Source organism: Blennius ocellaris (genome assembly GCF_963422515.1).
Source record: "Blennius ocellaris genome assembly, chromosome: 20".
Lineage (NCBI taxonomy): Eukaryota > Metazoa > Chordata > Actinopteri > Blenniiformes > Blenniidae > Blennius > Blennius ocellaris.
Window position 1 is genome coordinate 16,854,820 of NC_137669.1, and position 15,693 is coordinate 16,870,512.

Sequence of the window (15,693 nt, forward strand, 5' to 3'; positions counted from 1 at the left end):
CATGGGAATGGCTTTCAACTGTTGCTGTTTAGGGAGGGAGAAAGAGGAAGGAAGAGAGGAAGAGATATGATTCTTTTGCTCCACTGGCTTCTTTTCACCCTGTTACCCCCAACCCCCCCCTCCTTTTACTTTCTACAAAGGTATGTTTAATACATAAAAGTATAATTGCTATCACAGCTGCAGCTCCATCTCCGGCCTGCCTCAGTATTGCACTGGCTGTCTCACAAGGAGAGAGGTTTTGGTAATGGCTCTGAAGTCGGCTTTACAATCACATTTTTTTTTTTCCTTTTAACACTTATCTTTTTTTCCATTGTCTTTCCTTTTCCAATAATTCTGTCTCATTTTATGACTTGTAGAGCTCTCCAGCAGTGTATACAGAGGATTTACATTACAGTTCGCATTGGTGCCTTATGGACGTTTTAAGAGTGTAATGAAATTATAAAAGCCATATACATTTGTGCAAGTATCTACAAAAGAAAAGCAAAAAAAAGCACATCAGTGCCTTCCTACTCGAAAGATCCACCATTTTTAGACTGGTACCGAAATAATTTGACTCATGGCTTCAGTCGTTTGCTCACATTCAGCAACACAACTGTCAACAAGGTTGAGCAATTATTTCACACATTTCACCAAACGTCTTCGAGAACATTTGCACTCTGCACGAGATCAGTCCCTCTCTAATTAAAATAAAGCGCCACATTTGTTTCATGCCTCGCTTCTTGTTACCAAACTAGTGTGGCTGGAACATTTATCCAGATGTCTTGAGGTTCCTGCCGGTAACGTTTTAGGGCAAAATTTGTTCATTGCAGGAAAAAAAATTCAAATCTTGTACAATAGTTCAGTACAATACTGTTTACATCTAAACTTTCTGGAAAACCATATAAGTGGTACTAATGGAGATGTACATTTTACTTTGTCTAGGTTTAAAAAAAAAAATCACATAGATTTAAACAGCTATTGGTTTTTAAATGACAGCAAAGAGACACAGTTGCACTTTCTTGAACTTACCAGATGTTTCCTGGCTCCAAACAGTCTTTAAACAGTTGACAGTATTGCTGGGAGCTGAATATTAGACCCATAATACAAGACCACCCCACTTTTTCAAACCTATATCCAGGAAAAATAAACTCGTCTCAAACTCAGCACTCTATAACAAAATGGACTAAACAATCGAGATGAAACATCAATGCTCTTTGGTTTTATTTTATGACTTAATTTTTAGGTTGACAAGTTACTGTGAAACAGACTCTGCTTTTGAAAAGCACATTATCAGTTATAATTGTTGAAACAGTTTTGCACTCTTATTTCTATTAGCATTTGAATAAAAATTACAATTACATCTCTTAATAAACCCAGTGCTAATAAATAAGGTTTTCAACATTGTTAATCTCAAGGTATCAATTCCAGAGGTCACAATGCGAGGACTGATGGGGTGTGCATGTGGTTTTATGTGTGAATAATTTGTGAAAATCTACCACAGATTAAAACCGCAGAATCGAAATATAAAGCAGCTTTTGGATTGACTTGCAAGAATGTTTTGCTGCTTTTTTTTTAAGCTTCCTTTTAGTGGCGCCTTTAAACAGATTCAGTAAAACTGGTCCCCGGCTTGCATTTACTACTTCAGTTAATTTAAAATTTGTTTAATGGGGTTGAGGTCACGGCTGCAGGCAAATGAGCCAAACTCCTCCAAACAAACTTAAAGATTTTTTTTTTTTTTTTTTTTTTTAATGGATCGTGCTTTATGTCAGGGGGTACCAATACACCTCCAGCCATAGAGAACGCCTCCACTTCACCTGGCAGTTGGGTTATCGCTGTGTGTCTTTTCTTCACCGCTCTCACCTCGTCTGCTTGAAACACGAGGCAGCAGCTTCTCTCTCTATTTCACTCGCTCTCACACGCTCTCTTTCTCCCTCTGCATTAATGGATGCAAATGGGGGCGTGTGCGGGGGAAAGGAGCTGACATTTATGCCTCTGATTAGAACATGCAGCCCCAACGCTTTGTAATTGATTGCAGCCGGAGACAGCGCACACTCACCCATACCCACTCTTAAAGACCCGCACCACTTTCTGCGTCCTATTAGATTGCGCGCGTGCATGCATGTGTGGATATTTGTGTGTGTGTGTGTGTGCGAGAGAAAGAGAGACACGCTTTCAAATAGTCAAATAAGTAGACGATATGCACACGCATGGTCAGGCGGTCACGGCTGCTGATAATATTCACAGTATGCACACATACACATATATATCCATACAAGTCCACATCGTCCACCTCACTGCACACATTTGAATAAGAAGATTAAATGGTTGCTTGGTTCAACTTCAAGGCCAAGTCATTGTGGGGAAGATGTAACCAAACGATGTTGATCCGCTTCTCCCAGATCAATGTGCAGCCGTGACCCCGTGGCCTCTGGTAATCCCAAAAGCTATGTCAGGGGTCAGGGTGACGAGGTGCGCTTTTCATGATGGGTTGGCGTTGGCTCCAGGAGGCAAAACGGTGGGAAAGATGCAATCCACGCTTCAGAGACAGAGGGTGGGAAGAATGAAGAGGATGAAGACTTAAAGTGGAGAGAGAAAAGAAACTCGCAGTGAAATTAGACGGCGAAGGAAGGAGTAAGGTCAGGGCGGAAATGTGCTGAGTACTGTGTCCTTGTTTTTAGTGTGTGTGTGTGTGTGTGTGTGTGTGGCACGTGCATGCCCAGTTGAGCGTGAGCTTCTTTGCCTGTGGTCATATTTGCATGTTGCCTGCTTACTCAGGTGAATCTTCGGAGTCTTCCTCGCTTGTGTGCATCCTTTAGTAGAGGTGTGTGTGTGTGTGTGTGTGTGTGTGTGTGTGTGTGTGTGTGTGTGTGTGTGTGTGTGTGTGTGTGTGTGTGTGTGTGTGTGTGTGTGTGTGTGTGTGTGTGTGTGTGTGTGTGTGTGTGTGTGTGTGTGTGTGTGTGTGTGTGTGTATAAAGGTGCTGTACAGTAATTAGCATCGTTCTCACGAGGGGGCCCTATGTGTGTAGGGCCATTAAACACATTGTAGGGACACACTGAACCACAGCTCTGTTCTGCTGACTGCAGACCATGTGTGTTCACCTGTAATGGTCAGGCAAAAATCACCGCAGCCTTCCAGCTCAGGAAAGACGTGCAGTCACCAAAATGAGTCGCATTCAATCCTTTCGCTGTTGCAGGATATGCAAACACCAGCAAAAACTAAGGTAAATTATCCTCTTAATTACATCTCATAAATCTGTCCTCACATAACCTGCAGGTGTTTATATCCGGGGGTCCTGTACCGTTTTAATTTATATCATTAAGCGGTATTCCAGACTGAAAGGCTTTTTTTTGTTTTTTTCTTTCCCGGATGTAAAGGTCTGAGTGCAGTTCCACTTCATCTCTGATCTCTTACCCACACACATTTAAAGATGCGCTGCAATGTACACAGACGCGGGGGTCGAGTGGGGGTGTAAAATTGTGCCGCGTTGGCTGGCTCGCGGTGTCTGTGTTAATGAAGCTCTCTGTCCACACAGGCTGGTAACTTGCTGATGACTCCGTGCACCTGCTCGAGGCATCTTTAGGAATGGAGCAGATGTAGCCTGTGTATCATGTTGGAGTTGAACCTGAACATGCATTATTCAAGTAATTCACTCTGAGAAATCATTTGTCAGGCCTTGAACTGAATTTATTCATTCGCCAAATGTATACCTTCTGGTTACGCCTTTCTCAGCTTTCCAGTTGAACAATGTGAATCAGAGCTCCAAACTCTCTTCTTTGTGATAGTTCAATAAAAACTCAGCAAACTAACCAAAATATCCATGCTAATCTTTTCAGGATAAATTCCATTAAAAATGTGTAAGATGAAAATAAAGCTCAATGTAAGGTACTATTTTCTAAATCGTTAATAATCACTTTGTGCAGCATTACCTGTTGGACGTCAGGGACAGAACCAGACAATTAACCACCGGTTCTTATTATTAATACCTAAAACAACTTTACGACTTGATCTACGACTGTCTCAAAGATAATAGGATCCCATTTAAACCTAATCAATTTGTAAATTGATAGAATGGTTGACATCAATTCACTTCTCTGATGTACATGTTTAGGAAGCCGCAGGGTGGCAATTAGCGTTCTATGTTTGTCTGTGTTATGTGCTCGTGTTCCAGTCTCTCTTCCTCTGTAAAAATAAACCCCACATCACCTTGTTTACCTTCGCCTTCCTCCCATTTTCTCTACCTGTCATTGCTAGTGAGGGCTTGTTGTTTGACTTGTTTTGGTGCACATCTGCTTATCATCTCACTGAGGGGCTGCTACACAAGTTGAGCCTGACCTTACAGAAACAACACTTTGTCATTTTGACACACACATACACACACACACACACACACACACGCACATGCATGTATCCAGAGCATTCATGACACACACACACACACACACACACACACACACACACACGCACAAACTCTCACAGAAAATAATACAGTGCTGCTGCCACATCGCCCACCCGGCACAGGGAACAGTAATTAGTAAGTGCCCCCAGGACTTTGACGGGCTCTTTCTGACAGGAGGAAAGGGCAGGGTGACATTTTTGGTCAGCGTGCTGCAGTCATTGTGCTGCATGCTTCACAAAATTACCAGAGGGGTTGAGAGTTCAATTCCCTGAGCTCGCTCTGTGCTGATAGAGCCTTCAACCTTTAGAGACAGCACTTTGCACACAGATGACATGCTGGTTTAAAAGGGCCCACCGCCGCATGTCCTTTGGGACGGCAGCACCTCATCTTCTTTGTTTGGACATTAACGGCCTTGGGAGAGCTGAACGTCTCCTAAGCACCGTCTATAAATGATACATTCTCCACTTGAATGCTCAGAAGCTGATGAACTCTCACGAGGGGCCTTCCACGGTGCAGTTTTATGGCGATTATGTCTCAGAGCGTTGCGAGCTTGATTTTTAAGACTGGACAGCTATATCAGTTTGGTGATGTGAGATTAGGGGCCCATAGGCATGTCCATAAAACAAAAAACAACAAGAGAAACTGTGATGACAAGAAAAAAAAAGGACAGACAGAGAAGTGTACATAGAAAGAGGCAGATGGTAAAGACCTATAAAAAGTCAGAGCCGCAGCCTCTTAATCTTCTTTTAATTTTTCTCAGTAAATAAACAGAATTTTATCGGTTGCCTTGAGCCAGAATTACTGCTTCGTGTAAAATACAGCCATCCCTGGCCACAATCGCGCTCACCCTCCTCCCACTGAGAAAGCTTAAAATGCACTAAAACCAAACGCACCTTATTGCCCGGACCGCTCCGGGTCGTCCCATGCCACTGAGACCAGGCTATGACGGCTGTCACTGTGGATTTATTCTCCTAACAACTTTGATGGATGCGCCAAGATCATGACTAACTGGCTGCCTACCCGCTCCCTAATCCCATGACCTCATCATTGCACGGCTGGCAGGGTCTCGACTTTCCGTCATGCCCAACCAATTATCGGGCCTCCGTGGCCAATGCCATCTTACCAGGCTCTTTTGAATTGCTCCTGCGGCTGAAATACGTTGTCACTGTCCGTTTTCTGTTTTGCCCATTTCCTCTGAGTGACAGAAGTGCCACTGCTGCTCGCTGCTGTTGTCACAAAGCTTTCCGAGAAACGTTATTTGCAACAACAAAAAAAAGGTTTAACGTCTCATAAGAATCTTGAATAGGAGCACCATTATCCGGGTCAATAATGGGAAGTCTTCTTATATGTAACAACTTCAGGGAACACATCTCAAGCATTGCAGGTGATTGACTATCTCAAGTGTAATATGGTGCTTCATTGATACTTATCTCATCTGGGATGTGACGAAAGCTTTGCGTTCCTCGGATTACAGCAGGTGCAGAAAGCTGGGATCTCTTCAAGTGTAGTAGACACTGCTACCACATGTTCATGCATTCCAATGTGTTCATTCATCAGATTCCACCCCCCCCCCACTCTATTATCATGTCAAGGTTCTTACTATCAGTGACCTTGTCACCGGGATCGCTCTGTTAAGGCTGTCTCACTGCACCTGCACCCCTCTGCAGGAGCGGTGTCACATTCTGACCTTGGCCCTCCACGAATGATTTATTTTCATTTTTATATATTTATTTATATAGATTCGAATTTCCTCTTCTTTTTTTTTCCCCTCACCAAATTGAACACCCTCTGTCCTTGCGGCCAACTTCACCAACGCCTTTCTTTCCATTCATCGTCTGGCTTTTTCCCTCATCTCCATCTGGCCTCATATACCGACCCCCCCCCCCCATGCCTCCCTCCTTCCCTTCCATCGCCCTCCGCCTCCCCGCTGCCTGCCGCACCCTAACAGTGCGGCATGTGTATCATCTGCTGACAGGCGGAGGCATCACATCTCATGGCAGGTTGGCAGACTGACCTTGTCCTGCACTTCCTGGGATCCACACCGCCGCCCGGCTTATCCAGCTACCGCGACCAGCCGCGGAAACATCTGCTATTTTAATTACCAAATGATGTGTTTTAATCTCACTTATTCAATCCAACTGAGGAAAGCAACAAGGATTTATCCTTGTGTGCGTGCGTGTATATGATAAAAGTATGTTCAGTTCTTGTGAATCTTGCTTAGAAAATTTAGGTTCACATTCTTCCCTATAAGACGGGGCCACACTCAACCACAAAAAATGTTCTTGACTCTAAGTTTGGACCCTGTGATCGAAATATGCACAAACACACAACCCTACACACGCACACGTGTTCACGATAGGCTTGGGTGCAGAGATTTAGAGCCGGCCGCTCTGTGGTGTCTCCCACTGAAATCTGGCTGTAGTACTTACACTGAACCCGGAGAGAAGTAAACACAGGAAAACCAGATGGTCACTGCTCTCAGCTCCACCAGTGGCAGCCAGAAAATGATCTGCACAAGCAGGCAGAAATGATTTGCATACTGTATCTGTCTGTGTGTCTTCCCGAGATGTTGTTGCTTTGTATTTGTACCAAGGGTCAGGAACGCTTGCAGGTCGTCTTTGCCTGAATGATGTGTGATCGATCAGTTCAGGTCAAGTGAAGAAAGATGTCAGGGTTTCTTGTGCATTAGTAACAGTAGAGCAGCGGGACACTAAAACGACTTTGCTTTGTAAAAATTTATGTTTTCTTAAGTCCTATTAACAGACGATGCCACGTAGCGTGGTTGTTGGAGTAATCAAGAGAATCTAACCACCCCATTTCACTAAGTTGCGTTTTCCCCCTTGTTCACAGAGTCGGAGCATTTTTGAAAAGGTCCACCTTGGGAGCCATTTTTACAAAAGTGACTCAAAGCATCGAAGCACCGTTGGCATGTAAACAGATGCCCGGAATGTAACAAGTTATCAGTTTTCACTGGAAAACTTAGTAAACGCCTCTAAGAAACACACCTCCATCAATGCTTTTCTTTATCTGTGGACCCAACAAAGCATCAACAGTAACATCAATTTGAATTTAAGTGCATACAATTGCCAGCCTTGTTTGAAATATTTAAGGTGTTTTAACTCGTCTACTTGGGACAAAGTTTGAATCACCGTGAGATTGATTAAATCCTGGCTATAACAATAATTCATCTTAAATTGGTATTCATTAATAGGGGCTGGGAGCACAACTGCAAACAAACAGCAAAAAAATATTGCACAGGTTTCAATGTGCAACTGTTTTCTTTTTTTTTGTTACCTAGTGAACCAATCATGTTTCAAGACAGATTGGATTACTGAATGATGATGAAATGGTCTTTTATAGCAGGGTAACATTTCAAATCTCACTGAAGACACGTCACCACTGTCGGTCTAAGAGCAGGTTGTGCAACTTCTAGGTCAATATCTGCTGCAGATGATTAGTGATTATCAGCTTCATTGTAGTAAAATATATTAAGGAAGGATATGATAGAATTCACACATAGATGGTCAGTCCACATAAAAGTATTTTATGACTGTCTCAGTGGTTACAAGGTGACATTTCGACTTGTAAAAAAAAACTTTGAAGTATCTCTGAAAGGCCAAAGGTTCTTGGTTTCTTCTTGACCGTGCTTCAGATTGCTCTCCAAATCCTGTTGCCCAGACGCCATTTTGGCTCTGAAAGGGGTCTGTGTTTTTCATCCAAGTGCTCTGTGACAGAGCGTAATCAAATCTCGGTGTCCTCCTACATGGGACGCCAGACATCTCCCTCTGTCAGCCTCGGGAGATTTGTAGGCTCATCATGTTTTGTTTTTTTTTGGTCGAGGCAAGGTTTCTATAAAGCCACTGCCACCGGTGAAGCGAATGGGATGTGGATGGAAGAGGATGCTGTAGATGGTGGAGAAAACATATTAAATACAACCTGCAGCAGTTTTCTTTGCCCCCTTGTTTGGTTTGGATAAATCCCAGAGGGGTTGACACCTGCCACAGTATTATTGCGGACATCCTCCATCAAGGTCATCATCTTGTTATTTTCTCTGCCATATTTGTGATTACTGCTGCTTTTTAATCTTTTACCTTTAACTTTTTTTTCCCAACAGACCACCAAGTACTGTAATATAAAATGTGCCAGTGTAACATTCAACCATCCATTTTTAACTGGAAGAAAAGAACAGCATGGACTGGTGGCACCATTGAAAAGCACTCAGTTAAGATGTCAGTGGCGCTGCCTGCCAGGCCAGGGGTGGCGAAAAAGTCAGACTGAGAGTAACTTTGATTGATGGGTCTGAACTGGAGGCGGCGGCCATGCGTGATTGTGCTCGATGGAGGCTCTGTGTACTTAGGTCCACCATGTGAATTATATGAGCGAACGACCAGCAGGTGCACACATGGGAGCAGATTTCTTGCATCTCTTCAGATGAAATATAATGCCTGTGTGTCTGTGTGTTTGTGCATGTGCTTTCTTGGGTGGGTTGCAGAGTTGGTGCACATCTGACTCAGTAAGTGTCACAGTGGTTGAGAGTATAAACTTGGCCGGCACATCAAAAGCAGTGTGTCATGTTGGAACAGCTTTACTCGGGGCGCCGTTCACTCGCTGAACTTCCCAGCATTTTCAGCTTGTTTACAGTGGCACATGCCAAGCCTCGCCTCCATCTGAAAAAGCCTTCAGCGTGGTGTTAACTCCTTCCCAAAGGGAAACCTCTATCCCTCCCCCCTCTTGGGTATAAACGCCTGTCAGAAAACACAAAAGAAGAAAATTGCCATTGCATTGCTTCAGGAGGCACTGTGTCTGATTCTCATACTCTGTTGTTTGTATTATTTGCAGAAAATTGACAGATTTCTTGCGGGTTTCACTTCTTGCCTGCTTGACTGTGTATGTGCGCAGCGAGTGTGGTAGGTGTCGGGTGGGAGAAAAACAGAGGCTGAAATAGTCTGAGCTTAAAATCGCATGTTAAATCTCCGAGCTTTAGCGAAAGGATCCACACGGTTCAAATAACACAGAAAGGTGAGAGCGGGAAAGGCAAAAAGGAATGACAGAAAGAATGAAATTTACAAGAAAGGAGTTAAGCGTTAGAAAACGATAAATCCTTTTAAACTTTGAGGGCAAGTTTCATGGATTTGCCCCAGAAGGACGCCAGATAGCATCGCCCAGGCCTGGGTGGGAGACAAATCTTTTATGTGGGGGCCTGAGCTCCCGCTGACATCGGAGCCCTCCAGACTGGCCCAGTTATCCAGAGCCTTCCAGGAAGCATCCAGGAAGCCAGGGACCACACTAGGGTCAAACTACCTCTGCTGGCACAGTAACTGTTAGAACAGAGAGCCGAAAGAAAGGAAAAGCCAGGAGAAGTCATTATCTGTGTGGAGGTCCTGTCTACATCTCTCCAGGGGGGCGGGCTGGATGACTGGAGGAAAGCTGCATTTTGCTGTTTAATTTTTTTTTTTCTTTTTGCACACTAAGCCAAACTGCTGACGGTAATTTTTTTTTTTTCCTATTTTTTTTACAAACCGTTGTGTTTAGAGGCTTTCTCCCATTCATTTTCAATATAACGTTACGCAAATAACACTGAACTGTGAAAATATAGAAACAATTAAAAAAGGTTTGCAAGTTGTTTTTTCTGGACATATTACAACACAGACTAAAGTGTTTTCTCTATCAACTAATAACACATACACCACACAATCACACATACAGTGTCCTGTTGAGGAAGGCTCTATCGGGTTGGTAGGGGGCTCCCCTCATCAGTGTCACAACCTGGAGGGTGATGTTTACAGCGTGGGAGTGAGTGATGATGAGAACAATGGTGGGAGACAGAAAGGGAGGGAATATTTCCGAGATTGTTGCCCCCTGATGCTTTGGATGCAACAAACAGGTCACACAGCAACAGCCATACACTTACAACTAATGTGCTGGGAGTGGATGGATGTCTGATCAGGTCATTGCATGTTAATATTCACTAATAATATATATCTTGTGGTAATTTATTTACTTGCATCTACTGGAAATGCATGTTTGTTATAGTGGCAAATAAGATGAAATGTAAAAAGGTTGCTCAATTTGGAGAAAGTCTGCAAAGCATCCATAATTTTACAGTTTAGCATTCAGTCACACTGTGAGTTTGTTTTGTATGAAAGCCTTTTACTTGAGCGAGGTCACAAAGTGCTTCACAAGGGTGGAATAATTTTTTAAAAAAATAGAAAAGTATAAAAACAGTACCACCGAAGATTATGACTGAAGCACTTCACTGTTATCAGTGAAAGTCCTTTAAAACCACTGGTGCTGATAAGCGTAGTGCAGGACTCAGCCAACAGAGTGAAAGACGTCTATATTAGGAAGTGGTGGAGACCGAAAGAGAGGTATAGTGTGCATTAGGGCTGTTGTGATATACAGTTTGCCTAAATTGATAGCTGGAGAGAGTCAGAAGTAGTCAAAGTTAGACTGGATGTAATTTGTTGGAGGTTGTAGTTGACTACTGTGGTAGTTTCTTCCATGACTTGAGGGTGCTGTAAAATCTGTTTTTAGCACTTTTGTATGCTTGTATGATATAATCTCCCATATATTTATATTGTTATTATTTCATTTTATGTTGGTATTGTGATATCAATGTTGTTTTATTTCTTTGCACTGGTGTGCATTCATAAAATGATACTTCAACAAACTGCAACATATGTAAGTTCAAGATGTTATGACGATCTTTGATATAGTTGTTTTTTCTTGAATGTGTGTTCAGAAGAAGTAAAAAACAAAACAACTCGATAAGCATTTGCTTCTTTATGTCTGAACTCCAAATAGATTTGCATGTCTGCGTGAGCAGCTGTCCTCCGTGTCTAGCCTTTCCTCATGTTTCTTCCTTTTGTTTCCTTTCTTCTTCTTCCAAAACAAAAGTTTAAAGGGGAGAGGATGTCATATGCTGAACAGATTGCATCGTCCTCTGAGGTCCAGGACTGAACATCTTATTGACTTGACTTGAACCTGGTTAATAAGTGAGTCTGAGTGCTGGACTGAAACAAAGCCAGGTCAGTGTGCAGGACAAACGGTTAGAAACAAGGAGAACTGAAAACAAAACACAGCCACATGGCTTCCAGATCTGCATTTGCCTACCAGCAGTTGTCTGTTCTTGATTTGACTCGGAGGATACAAACAGTGTCCCAACACCCCAGTGACTGAAGTCATGTTTGTAAAATGATACAAAACAAAAACGTCTTTGATCAACGCAGGCAGCAAACATACATCCAGGCTATATTTAGATTTATTTTTTTTACCCGCTCCTAAAATTTGCCCCCATCAAATATAACAAGATTTGACTGGAATATTGGCAATGTGTTGTGTTATTTACAGTTTGCAATTACCGCGTTTTCTAGAGAGGTTTATGAGCCTGGTTTTGTAGTATTTACGCCTCTTGGTTAATACCTGAACATACGCACATACAAATGGAGCAGTGCAGACCACACACGCATACCTGCATGTGTCGGCAGATTGGCATGCGTGTTGCAGTGTCTTAAATAATCCCTAACAGCCTGAGTTTTATCTCAAACAGCTTCCAGGTGCAGTGGGCTGGCACACATTCCTGCAAGGAACAGAACATATACTTTCACACTTACATTATGTTCAGGCCCACACTGAGGCAAGCAACCACACAAACCGATATACAGACAGATGCAGTACAAGTGAACAAGTCATTCAAGGGACAAAATAAAACGGAAGCTTCCTTCGCTCATAATAAGTCATCTCACCCTGCCGCCACGTGTAATCCTCCATATCTGTCAGAAGAATCCTATTGTCACCAAAAAAAAAACTCTTGAGCCTCCTTCATGGATGCCTAATGATGTTTTATCAGACTCAGCATTGTGTTCACATTCCCCTGCATTTTTTAAAAAAAAGATTAAAAAAACATCTTCACTTCAGAATACTTGTGTCAGTTAAAGGGGCGATTGATATGCTGTCTTCCCGGCTTCCACCCTCCCCCTCAGTCTCTCTTCTCCTCGTCTCTCCCTCTTTTCAAGATCTTACATTTTCACTAAAGTCCCCTTCTCTCTGTTATCATTCCACCAGAGGCTCTCAAAAGGAGCTTTGATATTGAAAGCAGGCTTGGCATGAAAGGCAAAGGGTTTAGGGGAATGTAAATGCTGGGGGTCTTTTTTCAAATTTTTTTTTTTTTTTCTTAAAGGAAGAGATCTTCCAGTTAACGAACACCTCATGCTATGGCACTTTTTTGTGCTGCTGACAAAATGGAGATGAAAATGGATTCATGAATGTCTTCTGTATAGATTTAGTTCAATTGAAATGATGAAATATTGTGACACAAGCTAAATCAAGAACTATATAAAAATTCTATTGCGAGAAATTTGATGCATGATGAACACCGTTCAGACTGAGACAGTTTTAACAGCAAGTACCTCTGTTTAATCATCGAGCATCACAGGAACGAGTCCTAAAACTAAAGGAGTTAGCTATGTTTTTCATTTTCAGCTCCCTTCAGTCCAGATTGATCGTTTTTAGCTCAGATGTCTGAAATATGGGTTTGCAACACAAGCTCAGCCGAGTTTCATGTTTTATTCTGTTTTCTTTTATGGTAATAGATGGAATACTTGTGGTTTTTGTATCTTTTACATGCTGTAAGATCTGCATGAAGCTTTGGTGAACTTGTGTTTTCAGTTTGTCACATGGCGTGTGATGGATGATAAACCACCTTTCTGAATTAAAACAGAATTACAAGTCTGATAAATTGGGTGTGGACATTAAAATGGACATCACTCGCCTATGAAATGGTGATTACTGATAGCTATTCTATCAACCAACAGAAAAACTGGAAAATGAAACAAGAGTATCTCAAAGCTTAACAATCAGATAACAGAACTGGTTAACAATTTTAACATTGCACATTCTTCATTTTTGAAGAATGCGATAAAATTCCCTGGTGTGAAGTGATCATTACAGAAGCAGGTGTCACCAGTCGATTGGTCCACTAAAGAAGCTGAAATTGAACTGAATTACACAGTTTGTACGTAATAGGTTGGTTAACTCACTGTGACTGTGAGATCCAACAATGGGAAAATATGTTTTTGACAAGCTGGCTCAGGCCATGGCACAACTGTGAATATGAAAAGTGTTCCATCTATCTGGCCCTCTTTTGTTTTATCCAGCATTGGGTCATGGTGTGCAGTTCTAAAAGCTGTTAAATGATCTAAATTCAAAAATCAATGCTATTTTGTGCAGCCCTTTTCATCACGAACAGTGTATCACTATATCAAACACAAACAAGTCTACCTCTACAGACTTTTTGGTATTTCTAAGTGATCTTTAACAGGACATGCACACTAAACCAGGTCACAAGTTCAAAGGTCTATAATATGGAAGTTCATCAGTTGCGTTGTAGCTGTTTGTTTGTTTGTTTATTTGTTTTTTGCCTCATTGTAGCTCTTTACTTTCAACACCTATCCTTCCCCGCTGGTAAAACCTGTCACATTATGATTTGTTTTTATTTATTTTTGCACCTGTGGCAAGAAACATGCTCCATTGTCTTATTTCCAAGAGAACAACCTTTCAAGTGGTGTGAGAATGAAACTTTTTTTAGTGCTCTCGTGTCTTGTTGAATTCTTGGAGCACAATGGTTGTAAAGTATTTAGAAATATCATCTCATCCAGGCAGTCGTCAGCCTCCCTGTCACGGCTGCCATGTCATCCAGCCTTTGAGTGATGTAATAGGAGCCAACGTCTAATGTACTTGTCAGCATGTGCACTCCCAGCACATCCGTGAATGTAGCCCGCTCCGAATCCTGCTGTGAGCCTCTGTTGAAGCTAAGAGCCGGCATCCTTTGGCGCTCCCACTCACTCGCTCTGTGTCTCCTCTGCACCCTGCCAACACATCACATTCTTTGTATCCCTCCTGTGGCCCATGGTGCTACTTGAGCTCTGCAGCATCCCTGCCAACCACTACTGCCCACAACTAGGACAGTCAACCAGTTCATCCCCACCTACCCTTGTACCCTTGTTACAGCTCGTTCTGTGTGAGTGTGCAATTTTTTTTTTTTTTCTTACTCCAAGACAAAAACATGTCCGGGGGAAAAAAAACCTAAAAAAAAAAACTCTCTGCACTCTCCCATACACAGCCTTCTTCAAATAGCTCTGCTCCTTGCTAATGAGTCCCCAGAGGGTTGTACCTTACAATCACTCTCTTCAGACACCATTACAGCCAGTGTGCCTTCAAAGAGTTGGGCGATACCATTACCATAACTGGGTCCGGCTACCTGCCTGGATCGCTTTAGATATTAGCAAAACCTGCAGTTTGCTAATGGGGCTGAATGGACTTGACTTGGGAACAGGAGCCATGGGAGCTGTGTAAGTTCATATCCTGGAGTCTGGACTTCTTTTTTTTTTTTTTTTTTTTTTCCCTCAAATATTTGCTTTGATGTCTCAGTTGATGTAGACTTAGATAATAATAGGCTGCACTCTGTACTGAGTACATTGTTAAGCAGTGTTTACTTTCTGCTTCTCTATTCTGTTCTGTTTAATTCTTCTCCAGTTTTTTTGCTATCAGCCTGTGCCCTCTCAAGGTCACTGCTCACGATGCGGATAATTCTATGGCTAATTAAAAACTCATCATCTCACTGATGAAAAGATAATACGACCAAAAAAAAAAAAAAAAAAGTCACATATAGACAATAAAAATTCATCTGCAAAACTATGTGACACTATGACAGCACTGCTAATTTGCAGGTATCCTCTGCCAACTGACATGATATGCAGCAGCAAATGTCAAGCTAATGCAGCCAGTCACCCATCAAGTAGGTTAAATTAAATGCTCGGCAGCGGTGTGGAAGTCCCAGTGGTAGCTGTCGCCTCCACCAGCCCTGGTGAGGCTTCTCTTTCGAGGACGGCTGAGTGAGGGTGTAAGGGTTCTAATACCCCACTGTCACCTGCTCACATCCCCGCTGCATCTGGCAGGTGTTGGACCCACGGGAGTTTTGGCTGTGCTCGTCTGGCCCCGCAGCCTGGCGGGAGCTGTCAGTTTATTCCACTGCAGCCCTACTCTTTTGACTTCAAATGCACTTATGTAGACCTAGAAGTCACACCACACACATGATCATACTCCACTGCACGTTGTTTCACTTTTTTTTTTCTTTTTTTTTACTGTCACTGTCAACACAAATTATTATGCAGACTCTTGCATGCAGCATACGCTAGTTTTTGAAAATATGTTCCGAGCAAAAATATCTGTGCACATCTGTGTGACATGTGAGTCAAGAGTCAGGTATGTGCAGTGTTGTTTGCGCTCGGTGCTTTACTACATGTGGTTACTCACATGT

The 15,693-nt window shown here is 42.5% G+C and overlaps 1 protein-coding gene across 3 annotated transcripts in view; it reads left to right on the plus strand.

Moving 5' to 3' along the window:
- The window catches only part of LOC308144829 (RNA-binding motif, single-stranded-interacting protein 3), a gene marked incomplete at its 3' end in the record, with an annotated part of 293,608 nt that overhangs the window by 181,047 nt on the left and 96,868 nt on the right, over positions 1-15,693 (plus strand). The window lies entirely within an intron of this gene.